The following is an 8,054-nucleotide window of genomic DNA, read 5'->3' as shown; positions in this document are numbered from 1 at the left end:
AGAAATTTTGAGGAACTTTACCTTCATGATTGAAGAAGGACTTACTTAACTTCACTCCTTACCTACTTTATCGCATATCGACGATTTCCAGTGATTTCAGAAGACATGATGGTATCACTGCACACATATTCAGGATAAAATAAACATGTTGCTCGGCTTTTAATTTATGGTAAAGAATTTTTAAAAATATCTTCTCCAGGAACACATTATATCAAAAAGGAGACCTACCTAGATCCATCACCTGAGCACTTGCTTGTTGACTAGGTCTCATCTTGTTCATCTACCCTTCAACTACTTGGTTTTAATTGGTCCTATGCATGAAAATAAACAGGTAGCCTTAGTTTGTGCTGTACTCCTCCACACTGTCTGTATTCCAGAATAGTGCTGATTTTATAAACATAACAGAATGATCAATTTTGTCTGTGAAATTCCACCCACACATTAGTTTTCCCCAGTTCCTATCCACTATTTGTTCTCACAAACAAATTTAACCCAACAGCCACCTGGAGACCCCTAGCGAAATAGGCAATAGAGATAGGAGAATTATTTGTCAGAGAGAGCTTTTACCTAAAATTCTGCTTCATCTCCATCAAGTGTATCAATCTATTTGAAGACGCAAAAAAGCAATACATATGCCTGGTCCATAAAAGAGTTCAATATTCAATAAATTTCAAAGTTAAATGTAGCACATGGAATATTGTTTAATGTCTTAACTTGCCCAGGTGCTGAAGAAGTAGAACAGATAATATTGAGAGTGGATTAGAAAGCCAAGGAGAGCCTGGCATACATAAATTACATAAATTGTAGTATATTCTTCACTAGAATTTTCTGTAAATTGTGTATAGCACATGTTTCTGGGTACAGTAATTTATAATAGATTGTAAGAGAAGTAGGACAATTAACAGGAAATAGGACTCCAGAAAGAAGGTGGTTTAAATAATGGAAAGCTGATCTTTGCACCTTTACAATTAGGTGAATTTTATACTCCCAAAAACAAGTAGAGAAAAAGATAAGAAAGTGAGCCCCCTCCTTTAGCCAACTAGAATGCTAATTTCTTCTTTGCCTACACTTAGCCCATTCATTTTCTCTTTCTAAAAGTGATTATGAAGATAACTTCCTCTCAGAACCAAAAAGAAAACCATGGGTTATGGCATGGAGTTTGGATGATGGTATTGAAAGCAATTTGACTGTAGCTTTGGCTTTCCTAATATTATTGAAATCAAATCCAGTTTAGTGGAAGCCTTCAAGGTAAGAGAAATAGTGTCTTACATTTTAAGAAATATGTACCTTGTCACCTCCACTGACCTACACTGAGTAGAATGATTTGTGTTTAAAAATTGATTCATCTGTACAATACTGAGTTGAGCCAGATACCAAGCCAGGGCACTACGTGGGGCCTATGGGAAGGCAGAAAGAATGATTTATCTAAAGTAGTGATGCTAAGTTAAGGAATGTGTTTTCTTTCTGAGACATCCTGCTTCTAGACTGACATCCTGCTTCTAGACCAACATCCTTACCCCAGCCTGCTCCCAGGCCTGACCCCAATGAATCATCATATTTTCTTCTCACTACTGTTCTATAAATCACCTCTACTCCAGTCAAACTCTTACAGTCTATGTCCTCTAATCCTGCATTTCCAAGCCTTTGTGTGTGCTGTTTCTCTACCTAGAATCCCCTCTGCCTAAAATTCTCTCTCTCTCAGCTTATCAAAAGCTATCGTTGGCTGGGCGCGGTGGCTTATGCCTGTAATCCCAGCACTTTGGGAGGCCCAGGCGGGTGGATCATGAGGTCAGGAGACAGAGACCATCCTGGCTAACATAGTGAAACCCCGTCTCTACTAAAAACATAAAAAATTAGCGTGGTGGCACGCGCCTGTAATCCCAGCTACTCGGGAGGCTGAAGCAGTAGAATCACTTGAACCTGGGAGGCGGAGGTTGCAGTGAGCAGAGACAGCACCACTGCACTCCAGTCTGGGCAACAGAGGGAGACTCCGTCTCAAAAAAAAAAAAAAAAAGCTATCTTCCAAAATACTTAGTCTGCCTTCAAGTTTCACTGACTGCTATAAGCAGAGGTGACCTTACCTTCCCCAGAAACCCAGAGAATACATTTCCCTGATAAAAATGTCATATGTTTTTCAGGATCAACAATTAGACAGCAAATATTTGTTGCATTCCTACTACATATGAGACATTCATTAGCATTGTACAGAGTATGTGAGTAAGTGCTGAAAGCTGTGCAGTTCTAGGAAGTAAAAAACGACTGGCCACCTCAGAAATATATAATTAAACAGCATATTTAAATTAATGCAATTTTGCTCAAAAGCTCATATTTCTTAAGCAGTCTTTTAAAGAGGACTTCAAATCAGTGTGATATTAATATCCCAGGAGGATTGTATTTCAGTGTGGATCAACACTTTTTACTCAAACTTAATTTTTTTGTTTTTAAATAAAACGGATGAATTCAAATGTCTGCGTATCAACATGAAAATGATCTCATCTTCTGCATAATTAAGAGTATTGTATTAACGTGTGCATAATGTAAAATCAATAAATAATTAACTGCTACTGATTGTAATTGAATGTTTCTTTTTTTATAACTTTATTGTCAGCCATGACAAAAAATCTGAACATTTATACTGCATTAAATAGTGTGTCATTTCTATTACACACATCAGCAGTCAAATAATGCAATAACATCTCTTTTTAATGTTTTAAAGATAGGCTATCCCTTATTAAGTAAAATAGGGAGTTACTGGAAATGTTTTCAGTGATTGGTGATTATGGCAGTATCTTCAAAAAGATCTAATAAAGTCATTTATATTTCCTCCAATTCTACATTTTAACCCACTGTCAATTATGAGTACCAATACGTAGACATAAACTCTTCCTTTCTGTGGAAATAAATTATGAATCTCTTTTGTTACATTGCTTTATAACAATGAATACTTATCAATTAGCAATGATAGGCTATTCCTCAACCACACTTTTGCAGAGAGTAAACATGTAAATATAGCGTAATTGGGTCAAAAAAAGTAGAACATTAGAGAATTTTATGTTGAAAGCCAATTTGTATTAATTTAACAATATTTTGTAATCAGTACTTTCATGAAAGTCATATTCATTTATTTTGTAAGTATACAAAGCAAACAATGATGAAGACATTCTCACATGAAATTAGTTGATATGGTCAATGAAACACTGCATTTTGGAAGTGACTAAAAAGTTCTTAACTAAGGTAAGGTGCCACACTTAGCAAATAAAAATACAAGATGCAATATTTAGAATATACTTACATAAAAGATTGTTCGTTGCTGATCTGAAATTCAAATTTAACTGGGCTTCCTGTATCCTAATTTGCTAAATCTGACAACCCTAACAGGGAGAATCAGGGAAGGCTTCTCAAGATAGGTGACACTTGAGCCATCAAGGATTAGTTGAAGTGATCCAGGTGAAAGGAGTAGAAAGTTGGGGCAAAGATGGCCTTTGACGCTGAGACATGGAGATAATAGTAAATATGGCTGGAGAGTAGGAGTGTGAGAGAGTGATGAGAAGTAGGAGTGAGGCCTTCAGTTCATCTAGAAAATTAACTTCTAACTTCACAATGACAAATTTAAAAAAACCACTACTTCAGTCTCCATCCCTTCTCTCCAAGTTCATAGCAAAGTCTGACAGGTATAAACAGAGCAGCAGTTGTCTAAAACAGTTGCTTAAAAGAATACAAAGCTCTGCTCCGTCCAAAATTGTATTTCTTTTTTCAGAACCTTCAACAAGTTTCACCGTGCTCTGTGAGGGCTAATCAGCCTTTGATTGTCTCCAATAAGAAATCTGATCACTTCTCTTTTCTTTGAACATGTCACATTCCTCATGCAATGCAACTGTTTCTACCTGTCAGGATGTCAGGTCTCAATGTAATTTTACAGCTAGAGAAATCTGAGTGCTTCAACAGGTAATTTTTCACTGATAACTGATCGTTAATGAAAGAACCAAATACCTTTCACGTAAACTGATGTTGTAGCCTGTTCGGATGCTAACTTCTGAAAGGTTTTGTTCTAAGAATGAACTGTGGCTCACCAAGCTATTCACTAAAGTCTCTCAATATGAGGCCTTTACTCTGGCCAACCATGCTTGTCTCTATTGTCTTGGGAAGGCTTTTCATACAAAGTATAAATTTCCATTGATACCAGTCATCATTACTGTCTCAAAAATTCATTTCAAACTCAGTAAGACGTGCATTTTCAAATAATTTATCCAATCTCTCAACTTAAAACAGAGTCAAATGATGCATTTTGAGTCAAACATGTCTGAAAAGAAAGAAAACATCATGTGGAAGATGAGACCTGCTCTCACGTTAAAATCATGTGTCATGGCTCTGTATCAACAAAAGCTGCTATAATCACCACTAACAAGGACTCATACATCATTCTGTTTGAACTATAAATAGTAAATGTCTGTATATAAGGGCAATATGTGAAAATGAAAATGTTCTGTGTTTTATCATGTAACATGTTTACCTTTTTCTCATTCCTCATTTGGTTTTAATTTTATTTCATTCTCTTATAAGCAATGGACCATGTCCTCAACACAAAAAAGTCAGACACGCACAGCTCTCTGTCCTCTCCTCCTCAAAAATATACTCATTCTACCACCTCCACCGAAATTTCAGTCAAGGTTACTACATATCTTTATCTTTGGTGCAAACAAGCAAAAATTTCCATTTTACTGCTTTTCCTCCTGAGACCCATCCTGGAGTTACCGCCATCTAGTGGCAAGTAAGAGTATTTAATTCTTTTATTTTTGAAATCTAAATTGCTTAAATTTAGAAAAGTAAAAAAAGTAGACATAATAAAATAAAATATAAAATTCTGAAAGAACCTTTTAGTCCACAATATAGCTGCCACACCATTGTTTGACTATAAATGAACATAATTATTTTTGTGTTTTCAAATAAATCAGACTTCTTCCAGTTTTCAGGCATATTAATGTTTTATTTTAGGATGAAAATGTAAACTATACAGATTATGTATTCCTCTGCATCTCAAACTTACTGAAATTTTGTGCTAAAATAAAATTTCTTTCTTATAAGCTTACCAATTGTTTTCAATAACAATTTGCTATTTTATAGAATATGCTTCTATCTGTAGCTCTTGGCTTGAGAAGTTTCTGTGTGTACACATTCCTGAGATGTTGTCACAAAATATTTGCCTACATTCATGACTACATAAATATTGCTTTAAAAGAAAAAATGTTAACATTTGGTCAAAATATTTTAGAATTCTTTCAGATATATGGTATTAAATAAGTTATGCTAAATATATCTGTACAATTAGCTGTGTAGAAGTTAGAAAGTTGGTTTTCTTTAAACAGTGCCCTACTATCATCTTTCAGGGTCACACACATAGTAACTTTAGTCTGGAAAGTGACCTATTGTTTAAAGTAGGAAACATAGGAATACTGCATAATTTTAGTTGAATTGTCTTAAGAATTAAATGCAGTCCTACTGACTGCAAATGGGAACTTCCATGTAAACGTCCAAATTTTATGAAGAGCTACCATTTAGGGTCAAATAGCATTTATTTAAAAATTATCTCTTCTGACTTTTAAAGTAAAGAGAATTATGTATAATGTTTTGAATTGGTTCACTTTTTCTTCAGAAGCAGGATGAAAATATACAGCGTGGATACTGAACACTCCAAATGGGCAATGTAATCAGTTCATCCAGTTGAAGAACTGCTGGGAGGCTTAAGCTAGTTCTTTTGGTGTTGATAGTAAGGAAAACCCTCAAATATGAATGGGTAGGCTCTGGGTCTCCAGGTTAGCAACCACATTTTATTTCCCAGAGTCACTGGAACCAAATCTCATTAATCTATGTCTTCTAAAAAGTTATAGAGGTCATATTAAAATGTGTTTGATATAACAGTTTCTCTATCTGTGCTTGAAAAGGAAACAAAATTCTGAGGCTTACATCTTTCATAATTTAATATCAGACTTGAATTCAAGAAATGTCACAGTAATGTTACTGTGTCATAATAATAGGAAGGTAAAGATTCAATTCAGCTGATGCTTTAAATACATATTATATAATATTGGTTTAATGTATACAAATAATGTGACAGAAATTATGTAGTTGTTTCAATATTAGGAAAACAAAAAATGTGGCCGTTAGGATTACAGGAGGCTGAGGCAGGTGGATCACCTGAGGTCAGGAGTTCGAGGCCAGCCTAGCCAACATGGAGAAACCTCATATCTACTAAAAATAAAAGTACTACTAAAAATACAAAAGTTAGCTGGGCATTGTGACGGGCACCTATAGTCCCAGCTACTCGGGAGGCTGAGGCAGGAGAATCACTTGAACCCGTTGGGTGGAGGTTGCAGTGAGTCACGATCGCACCACTTCACTCTATCCTGGGCGATAGAGTGAAACACTGTCAAAAAAAAAGTTTATGTTTCACATGATTTAGCATTAAAAAATGATCAAATTGATTAAACTAAAACAAAAATACCTCAAACATCAGAAGTACATTTTCTCAGCTTGATTTCATGTGTGCCCATTGCTTTATCCATATTACAGGAATCTCGAATTTACAAAAAATAGTAAAATATACTAACCAAATAAAATATTAATAGAGCAACAGGAATCATGAGAAGTAATATTTTCCTTTAGCTAGATAGACATGAAATATTTCTCTTTGTGTATCCAACAATCATCAGTGAGAATTTTACAGTAGAAATTTAAAGAATATTCATTAAGTAAAAGATTTATATTTTTCCAAATATTCAGGTAAATTCCTTAAATTCTGAGCTAGATATTTTGCTTCCAATTTAAAATGAATGTTTTAGATTGATTTAGCATTTCTTTTTTGAAATCAGCATGTAGGTCACAGTTTAGGCTACAGTAACCTGTCAGAGGGCACTCTCCTTTGTCAGAACTTTAAAGTCGTAACACCCTGGAGAATCAGTAAAACACTATATTATTGTGTCCTGTGGCATTGTAAGGCAAGAATTAGACTGAGAGGCATTTCCTAAATTTAGGACAAAGACAAGAAATTTAAAATCAAGCAACTCTTGATGTCTAAGTAATCTGAGGCAATTAAGTTCAGAGAAAATGTTGTTATGAACCTGTGGACTGAGACCCTAGTAGAGAGGCTTGTATTAAGAAGTGGGAAGTTCTCAAAAATAAAATTTTCACTCTACAACTAAAAATAATTCCCAAGTAAAATAGAAGGAGAATGAATCTAAAGATGATGTGACCTTATAGGGAGTTCTCAAATGAGCTTATGTTATAAAAGGAGGCACACAAAAGATGGAAAAATAGACACACTCAAGGACAAATGTTTTTAAATTGCACATATATACCTATTTATACATTATAAAGAAGCTTGAAGCCAAGGAAGAAATGAGAACAGTAAAATTAGAAGAAAAATTTAAAACCCCCAAAAGTGTCTTTGAAAAAATTATATTCAGAATAAGCACAGAAAAGGACTACATTGATTTGTTTCTCAAATTTGGGAAGTTAATTTAAAATGCAGATTCTTCCCCTACTAAGTAAGTACAAATCTCCAGGGATGGGCCCATGAATCTGCATTTTAATTTCAAGTAAATTTATTTTTTTAAGTAGAAAGTGAATATAGTTTAGAAAGTCAAATAATGGTCTAGGCGCAGTGGATCACACCTGTAATTCTAGCACTTTGGGAGGCCAAGGAGGGCGGATCACCTGAGATCAGGGGTTTGACCAGCCTGGCCAACATGATGAAACCTTGTCTCTACTAAAAATACAAAAAAATTAGCTGGGCATGGTGGCAGGCACCTGTAATTTCAGTTACTCGGGAGGCTGAGGCAGGAGAATCGCTTGAACCCAGGAGGCGGAGGTTGCATTGAGCTGAGATCTAGTCACTGCACTCCAGACTGGGTGACAGAGTGAGAGACTCCTTCTCAAAAAAAAAAGAATGCTAAAAAGACAACCAGTAAATAATAGTTCTTTTGGTCAATTTATTCCCAAACTCCCAAACTTGCTCCTCAAAGGAGACAACTTTCAAATGTTTTAGTTATCTCTACTGG

The sequence above is a fragment of the Symphalangus syndactylus genome, chromosome X (genome assembly GCF_028878055.3).
Source record: "Symphalangus syndactylus isolate Jambi chromosome X, NHGRI_mSymSyn1-v2.1_pri, whole genome shotgun sequence".
NCBI lineage: Eukaryota > Metazoa > Chordata > Mammalia > Primates > Hylobatidae > Symphalangus > Symphalangus syndactylus.
The sequence above is the reverse complement of the archived record's forward strand: the minus strand, read 5'-3'. Positions refer to the sequence as shown.